The sequence below is a fragment of the Dendrobates tinctorius genome, unplaced genomic scaffold (genome assembly GCF_039654945.1).
Source record: "Dendrobates tinctorius isolate UK_male_01 unplaced genomic scaffold, ASM3965494v1 ptg000168l, whole genome shotgun sequence".
Lineage (NCBI taxonomy): Eukaryota > Metazoa > Chordata > Amphibia > Anura > Dendrobatidae > Dendrobates > Dendrobates tinctorius.
The window spans coordinates 25171-44229 of NW_027361835.1; the positions used below are offsets into that span (position 1 = coordinate 25171).

The 19059-nt window shown below is 51.2% G+C and overlaps 1 protein-coding gene across 1 annotated transcript in view; it reads left to right on the forward strand.

The window, feature by feature from the left end:
• Nucleotides 1-19059, forward strand: part of PDE3B (phosphodiesterase 3B) — an 80426-nt gene that overhangs the window by 23369 nt on the left and 37998 nt on the right. The window lies entirely within an intron of this gene.

Genomic DNA, 19059 nt, shown 5'->3' on the forward strand with positions numbered 1-19059 from the left:
CTGGGAGGCCTGGAAACCGCCCCAACCTGTTTGACTACCCCTGGACACAAGGAAGGGGTTGGGGAGAACAGGAGCTGGGCAAGTCAGTTCCTGTTTGGAGAGGATCGTGTATAGACTGCACTTCAGAGAGAAGGACCCATTTTATCCTCTAGTGCTAGAGCTTTGGAATCTCATCTCCCTGGACATTTTATCCTGTTACTGGACTAGATTCTTGTTCTGGACTATTGTATCCTCAGTGTGGTGGATTGTTTATACACCTTCTAATTTTGCCTGTAATAAAGGTCTTGGGATTGTTCACCCTTCCCTCGCTCTGTTGATTGTGTGGTATCGGAGAAGGACCCCGTGACAACTGGTGGCAGCAGTGGGACCAACAGAGCATAACCCAATGGAGAACCACCCACAGAGTGAGTACAGAAATTGGACTGTATCCAGTTTACAGGAGAGAGCCAGAGACCTGGGCCTGAACTACCAGGGCCTGACTAAAGAGGCCTTAATCGATCTACGGGTGGGCGCTAGCCCGGCCACCTCCTCCCAGATGTCTGAAGGGCGAGCACTGGAGACAGGGATCCCCATCCAGAAAAGCCAGTGGTTGGTGTGGTACGAAGAAGAGATGGCGGTTCTCTCAGGAGTACAAGGAGGAGGCTGCCCGCCGGGCACAGCGGAGACAGGACGCAATGGAGCTTGAAAGAGGGAGTAACGCAATGTGGAGTGTAGCCCCAACGATCCGGGAGCCTTTATGGATCTGTTGGACAGAGTTTAAGCCATTTGATGAGGCTTCTGGAGATGTGGAGGGGTCCTTCAAAGACTTTGAGCAGCAGTGTGCTGTGATGGAGGTGCCCCACTCTAGCTGGATGCGTTTGTTAGTGGGGCTCCTGAACGGAAGCATGGCGGAGGCTTACTGAACCATTGACGCACCTCGGAATCGGGATTATAACATTGTAAAGCGGACTATCCTGGATTACCATGCTATCACCCCAGACTCATAGGGCCAAGTTCCGAGACCTCCCATGCACCACGGGGGATCGTTTAGGATGTATGCACATAAGATGTCCCACGCATGTCGGAGATGGCTGGAAGCAGAAAACGCCTTTACTGTGGAAGATGTTATACATGCGTTCCTTATAGAACAATTTCTTGCCAAGTGCCCTGCAGAGGTACGGGAATGGGTCCGGTAGCGCACGCCGTGTATCGTGGATAGAGCTGCAGCCCTGGCAGATGAAGCCCTTACTATCCGGCCGCAATGGAGGAGACTTCTGGACAATGAACCACGGACTGCTCCCGCGCCCTGTCCCCCTCCAATTATATCTGCCCTTCCACCTAGTCGCAAATCGATGACAATCACGCCTCACAATCCTAGGCCCCAACAGTTCCGACCACGACCTGGGGTTATCGCAGAGAGGAGGTGTTATGGGTGTGGGCAACCTGGACATTTGCAGTCTGGCTGTCCCTCCAGGATTCGGAGGGAGCCCCACGCTGCCCCACCTCGTCTAGTGCATCTTGTACATTCCACCACACCTGAGGAAGAGCTACCACCACCCCCACCAGAGTGGACCATCGACCACGGCACCATAGATTCTCCTCCTGGAGTGTACGGACTCCGGCCTTTGTCCTTTAGCTACTCAGAGCTACGGCAACGCCACCTGCAGGATGTCTTAATTGATGGATACAGTGTCTGGATTTAGAGACACAGGGGCATTCCTGACTATCGCTGACCCCGTGTGGTTCGACCCGAGGCAATTTACCAGGGTCCGGGAATTCCCATTGTCCTGCTGGGCGGTGCCCGCAAATATATACAGCGAGCTTCTGTGCGTTTGGATTATGGCTGTGGAGAAAAACTGTGTTGGATTGGAGTTATGGGAGGACTTCCTGCAGATATCCTCCTTGGGAACGACATTGGGGAGTTACAGTGCCAATTTGTGGGAGCAGTCACCCGACTACAGGACCGTCAAGCACTACATCATCCGGACCTCACCGGTGAGCAACCACCACGAACCGCATCAGAGGTGGTAAGCAATACGTTCGCTGCTACTACATTGGGAGAGTCTTGGGACAGAGAGGAGTTTAGGAGAGAAATAGAGGGTGACACTACCTTAGCAGCCCTTAGGCGAAAGGCAGAAACTGGGCACATGGGAGATAATGGGGATGACTTCACTCGAGAAAACGGACTGTATTATCGTGTAACAAAGGGCAGTGACCAGGGCAACCCTGACGCAACGACCAGGCAACTCATTGTCCCTCAGAAGTACAGGGCACAGCTACTTCAACTGGCCCATGACATCCCCTTGGCTGGGCATCAAGGGAGAAAAAGGACTGAAAAGAGACTCACCCAAAGCTTTTACTGGCCGGGCGTCTCGCAGTCGGTAGCCCATTATTGCCGCACCTGCAATGTGTGCCAGCGAATGTGGCATCCAGGAGCTCGACATAAGGTACCCCTGCAATCCCTGCCCATAATTGAGGAACCATTTCAATGTGTAGCTGTCGACATCATAGGTCCTCTGGCCCACCCCAGTCGGTCGGGGAAAAAATATATCCTGACCGTGGTGGATTATGCCACTAGGTATCCTGAAGCTGTGGCCCTGTCCAGTATTACAGCAGTAAAGGTAACCGAGGCCCTTGTTACCATCTTTACCCGGGTAGGGTTTCCTAGTGAAATATTGTCAGATCAAGGCACTCAGTTCATGTCAGATCTGGTCCAGTCCCTATGGCATACCTGTGGTGTTCGAGCCATTCGCACCACCCCATACCACCCGCAGACCAACGGACTATGTGAACGCTTTAATGGAACCCTAAAAAATATGCTTAGGGCTTTTGTTGACGTTGAAAAAGACTGGGAAAAGTACCTGCCACATCTCCTCTTCGCCTATCGGGAGGTTCCCCAAGAGTCCACAGGGTTCTCTCCCTTCGAACTACTGTTTGGCCGGAAGGTCCGTGGGCCTATCACTCTTCTGAAAGAACATTTGGAGGGAGACATCTCAGATACCGGAATGCCCATCGTTCCCTATGTTCTATAGCTCAGAGACCGTCTCGCCCAGCTAGCTACCTTCGCTAAAGAACATCAGCGAATGGCCCAGTCCAGACAAAAAGCCTGGTATGACCGTAATGCCAGGAACCGGGAATTTATGGAAGGACAGCAAGTGCTCATGATTACTGCTTCCCCTGCCAACAAGCTTCAAGCAGTGTGGGAAGGCCCTTATCAGGTTGTCAAGAAAATTAATGACACTATGTTATTGCCCTGGACTCTAGTGATCGACGACAGAAAACCGTCCACATTAACATGCTGAAAGACTACCACGACCGATCTCTACCTGTTCTAGCTGTCTGCCACCCCCCTAGTGATACCGCCGACGACGAGTATCTCCCCGATCTCCTCCAGGTTGCCCAAGTGGGAGGATCACTGGAACAAGTGCCCCTGGGCTCCCATTTATCGGATATACAAAAGGACGATATTGTCGCCGTACTAAGGCCGAGGGCTGCTGCTTTCTTCTCAAAGCCAGGGAAGACTACTCTCACCAGTCACCATGTGGAAACCCCCGGACAACGCCCCATCCAGCAGGCTGCCTACCGGGTTCCAGAGTCTGTTCAAGGCATGATAAAGAACGAACTGGAGGAGATGAAACGACTGGGAGTTATTCAGCCATCTCACAGTTCTTGGGCCTCTCCTGTCGTCCTGGTCCCCAAGAAGGATGGTACAACACGATTCTGCGTTGATTACAGACGATTAAATTATGCCACCAAGAGTGATGCTTTGCTTATCCCATGCCCAGGACTGATGATCTATTGGATCGTCTGGCCAGTGCCCAATCTGTGACCACATTAGACTTGAGCAAGGGGTACTGGCAGATACCCCTAACGGAGGACGCTCGGGAGCGCTCAGCCTTCATTACTCCATTTGGGCTTTTTGAGTTCCTGGGAATGCCCTTTGGGATGAAAACTGCCCCCGCTACTTTCCAGAGACTGGTGGATCGACTGTTACAACAATGTCAGGACTTTGCCTGTGCTTACTTAGACGACATTGCCATTTTAGCACAACCTGGGAGGAACATCTTAAACACATGGGCATAGAGCTAGACTGTATCCTTACTGCAGGACTGACCATTCGCCCTGATAAGTGCCAAATAGGGATGGCTGAGGTGCAGTACCTCGGGCATAGAGTAGGGGGTGGGACCCTAAGGCCTGAGCCTGCCAAGGTAGAAGCTATTAGCCACTGGTGTAGACCCCAGACTAAAAAGCAGGTACCTGCATTTTTAGGAACTGCTGGATACTATCGCAAATTTGTTTCTAACTTCAGCACCTTGGCCAAGCCCCTAACCGACCTGACCCGCAAGAACATGCCTCTAGGAATATGACGTGGATGCCTGCATGCGAGGATGCCTTTTCAGCGTTAAAGACTGCCCTTGTCACTGCTCCTGTCTTGGTTGCCCCGGATTATAAACGCAGGTTCCTTGTGCAGACAGATGCATCCAACTTTGGGATTGGGGCAGTACTTAGCCAAGTGAACGCCACTGGAGAAGAACATCCTGTTGCTTTTGCCAGTCGGAAACTACTGGATCGAGAAGTTGCCTATGCCACTATTGAAAAGGAGTGCCTTGCCTTCGTATGGGAGCTAAAAAAAATTGCAGCCATACTTGTATGTCAGAGACTTTACAATTGTTACAGACCACAACCCCCTCACATGGCTGAACCGCGAATCAGGGGACAATGGAAGATTGCTGCGGTGGAGCTTGTCCTTACAACCCTACAGCTTCTCCATCCAATACAAGCGGGGAAGCCAACACCAGAACGCCGATGGTCTATCTTGACAATAAGAGCCATAGGCTCCCCAGGCCGAACTACCCCTGCCACTGTACAAGGAATTATATATAACTGAGCAATGTGGACTAATGTGAGCAGGCCAGAGGTCTGTGTAGACCTCATGGCGTGCCCACTTATTATGGGGGAGAGGGAGAGGTTGTGAAGGTGTGATAGGCTATGTGGATATCATTTTGTGTATATTTCTATTTCACTTGTTTTCATAGTGTTTTTCTTGATGCCCTGTGGGACCACAGCCTGACACTGTCTGTCTCTTGATGACCCCCTGTAGTGCATTAATTCTCAAGGGTCCTTTGTTCTCCTCTGGGAGGCCTGGAAACCGCCCCAACCTGTTTGACTACCCCTGGACACAAGGAAGGGGGTGAGGAGAACAGGAGCTGGGCAAGTCAGTTCCTGTTTGGAGAGGATTGTGTAAAGACTGCACTTCAGAGAGAAGGACCCATTTTATCCTCTGGTGCTAGAGTTTTGGAATCTCGTCTCCCTGGACATTTTATCCTGTTACTGGACTACATTCTTGCTCTGGACTATTGTATCCTCAGTGTGGTGGATTGTTTATGGACCTTCTAATTTTGCCTGTAATAAAGGTCTTGGGATTGTTCACCCTTCCCTCGCTCTGTTGATTGTGTGGTATCGGAGAAGGACCCCGTGACACCTCCCTTGATTTATTGTGAAAGGTACCTATGGTTCTGATCTGGGACTGAGTCCTCCGAGTCCCTTTTCTTTAATGAAGATGTCCTCTACCTTGCCCTCGCTCCTTTGAAGGCCTCATTCAAGACGTCTAAGGTGTAACCTCTGTCCGTAAATCTGTCCCTCAAATCCTGGGCCTGATGGTGAAACTTAGTGATTGATGAATAGTTCTGTCTAACCCAGATACTGGCCTTTAGGGATCCCCCTTCTCAAGCTGGGGGTTTGGTGGCTATCCCATCATAGAAGGTTATTTGCGGATGCAGGTTTGCAGTATATCTCCGTAGTGATGCGTCCAGTGTCGTCCCTACCAATTCTTAGGTCGAAAAAACTCATAGATTTGTAGTTGATCTCATGTCAGTTTAAGGCCCAAGTGGTTATCATTTAGTTCTCCCACAAAATTGTAAAAGGTATCCGGACTATCTGCCCACAGTATCAGCACATCATCAAGGTAACGGCCCCAAAACAATATTTTAGGGTTCCACCAATAGGTGGCGTCCTCCCCAATGACAATGGTGTCCTCCCACCAGCCCAGGAACTAATTAGCATAAGTGGGGTCACATGGGCTCCCCATTGCTGTGCCCCTGAGCTGGTGGAAGAACTTACCATAAAAGGAGAAAAAGTTAAGTTTTAATGTAAACTCAATCCCAGTACAAATTGGTTGTGTGCCCTGGATCTACGATAGTATTCCACCACCTGTAGCCCAATGTCATGGGGGATGTCACTATACGGAGCCTCCACATCGATGGACGCCAAGTACACACCCTCATCCACAGTTATATCCTCCAGCTTGAGAAGGAGGTCCGAGTATCTCTAACATAGGATATCCTTGCCCCCCTATCTATATAGAGGCCTGAATTCGGGGTAACAGAATCAATCTCAAACAATAGGGCGGCCTTTTAATGGGTCATGCGTAAAAGACTGCCAGGACCGGGAATTTAGGGCACAGGGAGTCACACTCACTTTTGGAAATAACTTTTAAATCCAAGGCACTCAGCAATACATTCTCTAATTCCTGTAAGAATTCTCTAGTGGGATCTTCCCTTAAGGTTTAGTAGGTATCCTCATCTCTCAGGACCCTATTGCACCTATGTAGATATTTCTCATGGTTCATTTCAACAAGGTTCCCCCCTTATCGGAGGGTTTAAAGCCAAGTTCTTTATCTGCCAGTTATCGAGCGCTTCCCTCTCCATTCTCCGTGTTAGATTAGGTCCTTGTCCGGACACCACATGAGCTTAAGTTCATCCGTCACTAGCTCAGTGAGTATATCAGGGGCATCTTGGTACCTTTACCCCTTCAGTCTGTACAGGGCCCAGTCCGGCTGTTGGTCACTCTCCCTCGTTAATTCCGTCACAATCCTAACACTAGGAAGATCCGCTTCCACAATTCCCGGGGATTCGCACTTGGCACGGTCGTGGGTTTTAAATAATTTTTTCCATTTTAACTTACAGGAGAACAAATTGATGTCCTTCACCCACCCGAAATCATCAAAGCGGGTTGTTGGCGCATAGGATGATCCTTTAGACAGGACAGACTTTCCAATGGGGACAGTGTAGGAGGAAATATTAATCGTTTTATTCTCCTTTGTTTTCTGGCAGTCATAGCCTCTCCTGATTTTTCCCGCGGTGGGACATCCCCATTCCCCTCTCTAAAAAAGAGAGTGAGGCCGAGGATGATGGAGCAGAAGATCTTACTGGGGACAGGTCCCTTCGTGGCTGTTTCCGGTGGCCATATGGTGGGCATAGAATTCCTCCTTTCCTGTCTTTCCCATTTTGCCCTGAGATTTTTCCTCCGGGCTCTGCGCCGTGCTCCTCTACCGCCCAGGAATAAGTTCAGTCCTCGATCGGTATCTGATAGATCGATATCGGAAGATGAGATATTGCTCATACCTTCCACCTTCTTTCTTCCTGGAGGAAGGAGTAGATTTTTTTTCTCCTTAAACTGATGGAAATCCCTTGAGTTTCCTGCTCTTAATTTCCCCTTGGATTTGCTCAGTTGTCTCTATTGTAGCTTCCTGTCTGAAAAAAATCAGTATTTGTCTTGTGTTTAAGTACGGTCCCTCCTCTGTGAGGTCAGACAATTTCTTTGAAGTTGTTTCTAGCATTACTTTTTCTTCCTCCAATAGGGATACCCAGGTAGAGAACTTTCAGTAAGTTCTTTTTTCCCACTCTTTTAGCAATGCTAGTGTTGTAGCCCTACGTGCTGGTGTGATAGACGGTGTCAAATCCCTTATCCCAACTCTAACCATAACCCTAACCCTATTCCCAACTCCGGCCCCAGCAGCTCAACCCTAACCCTAGCCCTTACTGGGGAGGAGACTGTAGGACAGGAGACTACAATCTATTACTCCCCGTTATCAGCCATTACTGGGGGAGGTGACTGTAGGACAGGAGACTACAATCTATTACTCCCCGTTATCAGCCATTACTGGGGAGGAGACTGTAGGACAAGAGACTACAATCTATTACTCCCTGTTATCAGCCATTACTGGGGGAGGTGACTGTAGGACAGGAGACTACAATCTATTACTCCCCGTTATCAGCCATTACTGGGGAGGAGACTGTAGGACAAGAGACTACAATCTATTACTCCCCGTTATCAGCCATTACTGGGGGTGGAGACTGTAGGACAGGAGACTACAATCTATTACTCCCCGTTATCAGCCATTACTGGGGGAGGAGACTGTAGGACAAGAGACTACAATCTATTACTCCCTGTTATCAGCCATTACTGGGGGAGGTGACTGTAGGACAGGAGACTACAATCTATTACTCCCCGTTATCAGCCATTACTGGGGAGGAGACTGTAGGACAAGAGACTACAATCTATTACTCCCCGTTATCAGCCATTACTGGAGGAGGAGACTGTAGGACAGGAGACTACAATCTATTACTCCCCGTTATCAGCCATTACTGGGGGAGGAGACTGTAGGACAGGAGACTACAATCTATTACTCCCCGTTATCAGCCATTACTGGGGGAGGAGACTGTAGGACAGGAGACTACAATCTATTACTTCTCGTTATCAGCCATTACTGGGGGAGGAGACTGTAGGACAGGAGACTACAATCTATTACTCCCTGTTATCAGTCATTACTGGGAGAGGAGACTGTAGGACAGGAGACTACAATCTATTACTCCCTGTTATCAGCCATTACTGGGGAGGAGACTGTAGGACAGGAGAATACAATCTATTACTCCCCGTTATCGGCCATTACTGGGGAGGAGACTGTAGGACAGGAGACTACAATCTATTACTCCCCGTTATCAGCCATTACTGGGGGAGGAGACTGTAGGACAGGAGACTACAATCTATTACTCCCCGTTATCGGCCATTACTGGGGAGGAGACTGTAGGACAGGAGACTACAATCTATTACTCCCCGTTATCAGCCATTACTGGGGGAGGTGACTGTAGGACAGGAGACTACAATCTATTACTCCCCGTTATCAGCCATTACTGGGGGAGGAGACTGTAGGACAGGTGCCCACAATCAGTCACACCCTGTTGAGAGCAGCACCTGTCTTGTGAGCTCCAGGACTTCCAGGAGGAGGCCCAGAGTCTGCCTCTCTTCTCCCCAGGGAGAGGCAGGCTTCCTGGGAGCCAGGCATGGCTTCCCAGGCTTCTGTTCCCCGGTCTGTGCCGGCGGGGGACAGAGAGCAGCAGCAACCGGCCCAGGAGGGCGTGAGGAGATCTGGTCGGATGAGAAAGACCGTACCCACCTACTCCAACCCCGAGATTGCTCATCGTCCGCCCAGAGAGGGAGACAGGGGCACCCCAGGCCCCAGGAAGAAGAGCCCAGCAACATCATGGGGCGAGATGACCTCCAGCGAGTCCACGAGCTCCTTCTCCTCCCGAGTGGTCGCCATGTTGAGAGAGTACGAGGACGCCGGCAAAGCACTGACCGGGCTGAAGGAGCAGCTGCGGGAGGCACGCATCCTGAACACCCGTGCCTCTAACAAGGAAAGACCCGCGACCTCCCAGAGGTTTAAAGCCCTCAGAGATGAGGTGGTCCGGTTAGTGCTCCTCCGGGAGGGGATTGAGAAAAGCGCAGGTCCCTTCCTGGAGAGGTTTAAGAACCAGCGGCGGTTCTCTGAAATGAAGGGGTTAAATACCTCGGGAGAACTGCCAGCCGGCGTCCTAAGTGAGGAGGAGGAGGAGGACGAAGTCGTGGCTGGAGTCTCACGTGCCGGAACAAGCCGGGAGAAAGAGTCGCAGAGCCAGCAAGGAAGCGGCCTCCCGGCACGGCAGAGAACTCCGACAACCCATGCTGGAGTGTCAGCGGAGGAGGAGTGTGGTCTGTTGAGGGAGATCAGAGAGCTGGAGTCTCCTGTGGACCTGACGAGATTCTCCTTCGGGGAGGACGAGCCAGCGGAGGAGACCAAAAAGAGGAGGAAGACCAAGAAGGCGAGACAGGAGGTGGTGAGTTACAAATATGTACCAATGTCTGATGTTACACCTACCACCTCCTGTGTAAACCCCACCAAACCTAAAAGCACGGGCTCTGCAGTGGGTCCGGGGCATAGGCAAGGTGGGGAGAGGAGGAGGACGTCCGGCAATGCTGCCGTCTGTGCGGGGAACAGTGCAGGGGGTGAGGCTGTGGAGGTACTCACGGCGCCGGACATAGGGGACCCCGTGGAGTTTCCCTCCCTGCCTGCTGCGGCTAAGCCGGTTATCACCGGGGCCGAGGAGAGCGGGGGGGATGTCCACGCCGTTGCGAAAGGGGGACGGTGTGGGCAGACTCCATCCCTGCTCACTGCAGCTGAGCCGGCCGACGCTGGGGCTGTGGGGGGCAGGGCCGAGGAGCATGGTGCGGCGAAAGGGGGGCGCACTTGTGACAGGGGCGCAGTGCGCCTCAACAGAGGAGAGGAGGCGCGCAGCTGAGTCAGAGCCACGGGAAAAAAAAAATGCACAGCAAAAGCAGGGAACATCATCAGCAAGGAACACTGTGCGCTCTGCCGTGACGGGGGGACAGCATGCCCCTAAGCGTGATACCAGCACCCCGAAGTCTGTGGCTACAGGGCAGGCAGCCCAGAACAATAAGGGGCACAGTGCTCCAAAAGAACTGCACAATGTCAGCACTGAGCTAATTAAAACGGGTGTGGTGCTGCACCGCTCCCCCGACCCAGCAGGTGTGAGTGCAGAGACTGCAGACACAAGGGAGGAGGGAATGGAGGTGACTGTGGAAGGTGCAGAGAACAGTGGTAATGGGGTGAATGATGGGAGAAGTAGTGGAGTGAATAATGGGAGTTGTGGTGCCGCAAACGTTGGGAGTATTGGTGGAGTGAATGATGGGACAGGTGGGGGAGTGAATGGTGGGAATAGTGGTGGAGTGAATGATAGGAGTTGTGGTGCCGCAAACGTTGGGAGTATTGGTGGAGTGAATGATGGGAGTACTGCTGGAGTGAATGGTGGGAATAGTGGTGGAGTGAATGATGGGAGTTGTGGTGCCGCAAATGATGGGAGTATTGGTGGAGTGAATGAGGAGAGCAGCACTGGTGTTGGTGGAGGGGAAGTAGGTAGTGGTCCCACTGCCCCCCCAGCGGTGGCGAGGGCTTCAGCCCCTAGCTATTCGGGGGCTGTCACTGCTGGGGGTAGTAGTGCGCCCTTGTCTGGTGGCCCTGAGGACGGTGACTTGCAGCAGCGCTTCCTGGACGCCCTGAAGAAAGGGGAGAGTTCCATCAATGTAGAGGGGAGGGAGGTTGATCTGTCTTTCTGGATAGAGAGACACGGTCTTTCCGCCTTCCGAGATAGAGGGGCAGAGACTGTCTGGTCTCTGCCGACACCGGGGCAGAGGAGTAACCGTAGGAACGTGGCCCGTCTCCAGTGGGTAAGCAAGGATGCCTGTCCTGATCGGTCAAAGGATGCTGAGCTCCTGCTGGGGATGGGCTTCGCGGCATACGACATCTTTGCCTTGATCCATCCCTATGGGACCTCCTACTTCGATGTCAGCTTCGTGAGACCGGAGGGCCTTGAGCTTTTTTGGTCTCGCCATGAGCTGGCTCGGGGTCGCCCCGAATGGCAAGGTTTCGTCCCTGTCGCAATATCCCGCCAGAACTCGGTCAGGAAGGTGACCGTTTTGACCAGTAACGAGTCACTTTCCTGCATGGACATCTCCACCTGGATTGGTCGATATGGCGACATCGTCGGCATTCCTGAGAAGACCCGCGACGACCATGGTATCTGGTCAGGGGCCTGGACCTTCATGGTGAAATTGAAGGTTTCAGGAAACACTGTTACCCATATACCTTCCTCTACATTTTTGGGGAGGGACAGGATCCTGATTTTCTACCAGGGGCAGCCTAAGGTCTGTCACAGGTGCGGCAGCCCCACACACTTCAGTGCGCAGTGTACCACCCAGAAGTGCGCACTGTGTGGGGACCTTGGCCATCTCGCTGCTACCTGTGGCAGGATTAGGTGTAACTTGTGTGGTGACCTCGGTCATCCATTCAGTCGCTGTCCGCGTTCCTTTGCCAATGCAGTCCTGAAAGCGGCGAGTGCGGGACAGGCGAAAGCCGGGACTAATCTTGCCGGTGAAGGGACCAGTAAGGGCGGAGGAGGCAGGGAACCGGTGAGGAGCAAGCTGCCGCCATCCAACATCAGGCGGCAGGAGCAACGCCATGGGAACAGGGGGCAGGGAGTAATGACCCTAAACCCTGACCCAGGTACTTCACTTGCAGCTGAGGATCCTAAAGACAGCGAATTGAGTGAGGAAGTCAGGAGACTTGAAAGGGAGGAGCAGGCAGACGCCATGTCCTCCCAGGAACCCTCATCCGGTGACAGTCTGGATGAGGGAGAGGGGGAATGGTCACAACAAAGGAAAAAGGGTAACCGGAAAACAACCAAGGGTAGGAGTGGGTCCGGGTCTCGAGCCTCCGCTCTGGAGTGCGACCCCTCTGATTCTCTAGCCCTGATCCAGGTGCCATTGGAAGGTCCAGCCGCCCCCCCTCTGGTGGATCTCTCCAACCGGTTCGGGGCCCTCCAGGACTCCCCTGCAGAGGGGGAGGACAGGAGCCCGGAGCCGGAGGTAGCGGACAGGGATGTTGGGGCTCAGGGGGTCGCTGAGTCTTCTTCTCAGGGAGCAATTAAAGGGCCCTCTGGGGGGGGGGGGACTACCTCGGGACCACCAGACAAGGGCCAGAGTGTATGTAAGGAGAGAATGGATGAGTCTGTGTGTCTTAAGCGCACTAAAAGCTCATCATTGTCTGAGGAAGAGGGTGAAGCTGTTGGGGGTGGGAAGAAAAAGGCTATCTAATCCAATCAATCATGATGGCGGCACCCACACCGTTGACGCTGGCAACCATTAATGTTGCCAGCATAAAGTCAGAAGCGGCAAGGTACACGGCCTTTCATTTTCTCAGCCAACTTGATGCCGACATTTTGTTTTTGCAGGAGACCAGGTTGACTGACCTATCAACCATGCATAAAGCAAGGAGGGAGTGGAGGCATGGGCCCTCCTACTGGTCTCTTGCGGCCGAGCCGTATAGCGGGGTGGCGGTCCTTTTTAAGACCGCAGCGGTTGAATGCAGACGATTAATTGAATTAGAAATGGGGAGATGCTTGATCCTAGATGTCTCCATGGGGGGGACAGGAGCTTCGGCTCATTAACATCTACGGTCCCCAATCCAAGTGGGACCGCAAATGTCTCTTCTTGAAGATCAAACCTTTCTTATTTTCAAGTCGGCAGGTGGTCTTTGGAGGGGATTTCAACAACGTCACGAGACCCTGTGATAGAGGAGGTTCTGGGAACCGGCTGACTTATGATTGCGTAGCGCTAAACAGGATAGTAAGTGAGGCACGCCTAGTGGATGTCCACATCCAGCACAACACAGGCAACACGGGATTCACCTTTTTTAGAGGTAGTCAGTGCAGGTCTAGGATAGATAGGTTTTATTTGAAGGAGGAAGCCGTCTCCTCGCCGTTGTCGGTTGTGGAGGTGGAGTTCTCCGACCACTGTTTGATTATGTTTTCTCTGAACATTACAGAGACTCCTAGGATGGGAAGAGGTTATTGGAAGCTGAATTCATCACTCCTTGAGGAAGAAGCTGTAAGACGGTCTTTTGAGGATTTTCGTCAGAGCCAGGTACCGCTGCTGGGCCTAAGTAACACTAAGTCAGAGTGGTGGGAGATGTTCAAACATCGGGTGGCGAAATTCTTCCGGCAACTCTCGAACCTCAGAAGCCTGAACAGGGATCGCCTGTATCAGAGCCTGAGGAGGAGACTCGAGCATCTTGTCTCGACTGGAGGTAGCCGCGAGGAGATCTCCGGTGTGAAGTCCTTGCTGAAGAGGTGTCAGTACGATAGGCACGCATCTTTGGTTTTTGAGAGGGACTACGGGAAGTACTACTCGCCCGACCCTTACAGAATCTGCAAGATGTCAGTGAATAGTAAGATAGTGACGGGGCTGATGGACAGTACGGGATCCTTGAAGAGGTCCAGATCAGGGATCTTGGAGGTCGTCAGTTCATACTACTCACACCTCTTGGGAAGGAGGGAACTGGATCGTGACAGGATGTCGGCTTTCCTGGCTGAAGCTGTTCCGGAGCCAGGGGCTGACCTCTCGCTGGACGTTTTGGCAGAAGCGATCAAAGAAGAGGAAGTGAGACTGGCGATCGATGGGCTCAGGCCCAAAAAATCACCAGGTCCGGATGGCTTAACATCCGAGTTCTTTAGGACCTTTAGGGACTCCTTGGTTCCCCTCTTGACTCAGGTGTTTAATGAGTGTCTCTCCTCGGGCACCCTGCCGAGATCATTAAGGAGGTCAGCTTTGATCATTTTGTCAAAGGGTAAGGATCCGTCACGCATTGAGAATTGGCGTCCCATAGCACTTCTCAATGTGGACAGGAAGGTTTTGGCTAAGATACTTTTCAACAGGCTGGTGAAGTTTGCGCCGCGGCTGCTTTCAGAGGCTCAGAACTGTTGCGTTCCTGGCCGTAGCACTTTCAGTGCTGTTCTGGGTGTCCGAGAGGCCGTGGAGCAAGGCAGGGCGGGCCTTTGGAAGGGGTTCCTGCTGACCCTGGATCAGGCAAAGGCTTTTGACCGGGTTGACCACGAGTACCTCTGGTCCACTCTTTTGAGGTACAGTCTGCCTGGGGGGTTTGTGGACTGGCTTAAGACCTTATACGCTGGGGCTGAGACTTTCCCTCTGGTAAATGGGTGGATTGGACAACCTTTCGGGGTAGGATCTGGTGTCCGTCAGGGCTGCCCTCTTAGCCCATTGCTGTACGCGTTTGCGATCGATCCCTTCCTCAGAAGGATCGAGTGTGGACCGTTGGCGGGGGTGGGGATGGGCGGGGTGGCGCCAGAGGCTATCCTGAGGGTAGTGGCCTACGCGGACGATGTCACCGTTTTTGTTTCTTCGCGAGAGGAGGCGATGGTGGTGATGTCAGAAGTGGAGAGCTACTCGGAGGCTTCCGGGTCCAAGGTCAACCAGGACAAGTGTGAGAGTCTCTGGCTGGGAGGCGGGGATCCCGGGTTTGATCTTCCGGACACCCTCCCCGAACCCCAAGAACACGCCAAAGTCCTAGGCATCGAATTTGGTCAGGGTGATTACCCCACGAAAAACTGGGAAGGCAGAATCAAAGGTGTCGCTCAAAAAGTGGACCAATGGAAGGGTTGGTCTTTGACCCTGAGGGAAAGGGTTGGCCTGTGCAAAGCTTTCCTGCTCCCCTTACTAATCTACCTGGGCAGCGTCTGTGTCTTGCCAGAGCCTCTCTGGACTCGGGTCTACAGTCTGTTCTTTCAGATGTTATGGGGGAATAGACTGAACCTAGTCAAGCGGGAGGTCACTTACCGCACGAGGAGACTAGGGGGGTTGAATATGGTGAACCCCGTGGTGTTCCTAGTGAACACCTTTTTGAAGGTCAACGTGGCAAACCTCTGGAAAGAGAGGGCTCCTCCGTGGGTATTCTCCTGCAAGGGATGGTTTCAGCCTTTCTTCCAGGAATGGGAGACAGGGGGAAGATTGAAGGATCTTCGCACACCGCATGGGCATCTCCCGGCTTATGTTACCCCGGTTCTGAAGATGATGCGCCGGTGGGGTCTGGGAATGTGGGAGGTGAGGTCCCTCCCGAGGAAACTCCTCGACATGCGGGTCTTGCTTTCGCATTTTCAGAGTCCATTGGTCCTCAAGGACTGCCCAAGTCGGGATCTAGAGGTTGGGTTGAGTTTGTTAAATTCTAATAGGATCCCCAAGAAGTACTGGGACTTGACTTGGCGCTGCTTCCAAGGTAAGTTGTATGTGAGGGACAATCTGAAGTACAGGAGCTCCGAGGACAGGAATTGCCCCTGTGAGGCTTGTGCTAACATGCTGGAAAGCATGGAGCACTTCCTGCTTCATTGTCCCTTTAATACAGAGGTGTACAACAGGGTGGGAGCTTCCATTGGTTGGCCGCGGCTGGCTACTCTGTCCTATGCCGAGTGGGCCTATGGAGCGTTCGGAGACCTCGGGAGAAGGGACAGAGTCACTTTATTTATAGTCAGCGCAGTGGTCAGGTACTTCACGTGGAACGCACGAGTTTTAGTTTCGACGCAGAGTAAAATCCTCCGTGTAGACGAAGTTTATAGCAGCATCCTAGGTGCCCTAGTGAAGGTCCATTCTCTGGAGTATGAAAGACTGGGTGCCCGGAGGGCGGCCCATCTCTGGAGGGGTTTCTCCTTCGGGGTGCCTTAGTCTGTTAGTACTCCTATATCCTGGTGGTGGGTTGATGCCTTTTCACTCTAGAGCTTTGTTTTGAATTTCAGTCTCCTGAATAGAAGGTTTGCAAGCATCGAACTTGAGCCTTAAGTGGTGAGTACGTAGGTTATGTTCTGTAACGTTGGTTTATGTATATATTGTATATAGTGTATTGTATATATTGTGTATAATAGAGGGTCTTAGTTAGGTTGGGTGGGGGGATTGGGGGGATGGGGGGTTTTCAACAGCGGTGATAAGAGACTGATCTGGCCTGGTCCAGGCCCCGCCTGGGGAAAAACTTTGGGGCCTGATCCTAGCTCGGAGAAATCCTGAACTTTGTGGCCAGAGCTGGATCAGGGGTGGTGGGATAGTTAGAGTAGATGTGTGTTTTATATATAGTGTTAAAAAAAAGGAAAAAAAAAAAAAAATAAATAAAAGGAAAAATATATAAATATTGTTAATTTTCTATACTATGTTTGTAATTAGGTTTGTCGTAAGTGTGAATGTGGCGGTGTAAGGGGGAGGCTGTGAGGTAAGGCAGTGGGACCAGAGGGTATTAGGTGTGTTCTGGTGTCTTGTACAATATTCGGACTGGTGTCATATGTTTATATTGTATATAGTATTGTATATAGGACGGTGTAAATGTAGTTCATGGGGTGTATATAATAGTGTGAATGGAGCTGGGTCGGGGGTTTTACATGATTTTATTTATTTATTATTTTAAGGGGGTACTGGTGTAATTATTGTAATTTTGTTCCTTTTTTGTTTTTTTTAGTTTTTAATTTCTTGTTTCTTTAATTTAATTTTCTTTTCCCGTTTTGTAGGTCGAGAATTTCCCTTATTGTTTCCATTTCTTGTTTATTTCTTTGTGTTTGTGTCTGATTTTGTCATATTGTTTCTGATTGGAGTTTTTGTTCTATGTTTGTTCTGTTGTGTTTTATTTGTAACGTCGTGAAGGATTTTATAATAATAAAAAAGACCTACAATCTATTACTCCCTGTTATCAGCCATTACTGGGGAGGAGACTGTAGGACAGGAGACTACAATCTATTACTCCCCGTTATCAGCCATTACTGGGGAGGAGACTGTAGGACAGGAGACTACAATCTATTACTCCCCGTTATCAGCCATTACTGGGGGAGGAGACTGTAGGACAGGAGACTACAATCTATTACTCCCCGTTATCAGCCATTACTGGGGGAGGAGACTGTAGGACAGGAGACTACAATCTATTACTCCCCGTTATCAGCCATTACTGGGGAGGAGACTGTAGGACAGGAGACTACAATCTATTACTCCCTGTTATCAGCCATTACTGGGGGAGGAGACTGTAGGACAGGAGACTACAATCTATTACTCCCCGTTATCAGCCATTACTGGGGAGGAGACTGTAGGACAGGAGACTACAATCTATTACTCCCCGTTATCAGCCATTACTGGGGGAGGAGACTGTAGGACAGGAGACTACAATCTATTACTCCCCGTTATCAGCCATTACTGGGGGAGGAGACTGTAGGACAGGAGACTACAATCTATTACTCCCCGTTATCAGCCATTACTGGGGAGGAGACTGTAGGACAGGAGACTACAATCTATTACTCCCTGTTATCAGCCATTACTGGGGGAGGAGACTGTAGGACAGGAGACTACAATCTATTACTCCCTGTTATCAGCCATTACTGGGGGAGGAGACTGTAGGACAGGAGACTACAATCTATTACTCCCCGTTATCAGCCATTACTGGGGGGGAGACTGTAGGACAAGAGACTACAATCTATTACTCTCTGTTATCAGCCATTACTGGGGGAGGAGACTGTAGGACAGGAGACTACAATCTATTACTCCCTGTTATCAGCCATTACTGGGGAGGAGACTGTAGGACAGGAGACTACAATCTATTACTCCCCGTTATCAGCCATTACTGGGGGAGGAGACTGTAGGACAGGAGACTACAATCTATTACTCCCCGTTATCAGCCATTACTGGGGAGGAGACTGTAGGACAGGAGACTACAATCTATTACTCCCCGTTATCAGCCATTACTGGGGGAGGAGACTGTAGGACAGGAGACTACAATCTATTACTCCCCGTTATCAGCCATTACTGGGGAGGAGACTGTAGGACAGGAGACTACAATCTATTACTCCCCGTTATCAGCCATTACTGGGGAGGAGACTGTAGGACAGGAGACTACAATCTATTACTCCCCGTTATCAGCCATTACTGGGGAGGAGACTGTAGGACAGGAGACTACAATCTATTACTCCCCGTTATCAGCCATTACTGGGGAGGAGACTGTAGGACAGGAGACTACAATCTATTACTCTCCGTTATCAGCCATTACTGGGGAGGAGACTGTAGGACAGGAGACTACAATCTATTACTCCCCGTTATCAGCCATTACTGGGGGAGGAGACTGTAGGACAGGAGACTACAATCTATTACTCCCCGTTATCAGCCATTACTGGGGAGGAGACTGTAGGACAGGAGACTACAATCTATTACTCTCCGTTATCAGCCATTACTGGGGGAGGAGACTGTAGGACAGGAGACTACAATCTATTACTCCCCGTTATCAGCCATTACTGGGGAGGAGACTGTAGGACAGGAGACTACAATCTATTACTCCCCGTTATCAGCCATTACTGGGGGAGGAGACTGTAGGACAGGAGACTACAATCTATTACTCTCCGTTATCAGCCATTACTGGGGAGGAGACTGTAGGACAGGAGACTACAATCTATTACTCTCCGTTATCAGCCATTACTGGGGGAGGAGACTGTAGGACAGGAGACTACAATCTATTACTCCCTGTTATCGGCCATTACTGGGGAGGAGACTGTAGGACAGGAGACTACAATCTATTACTCCCTGTTATCGGCCATTACTGGG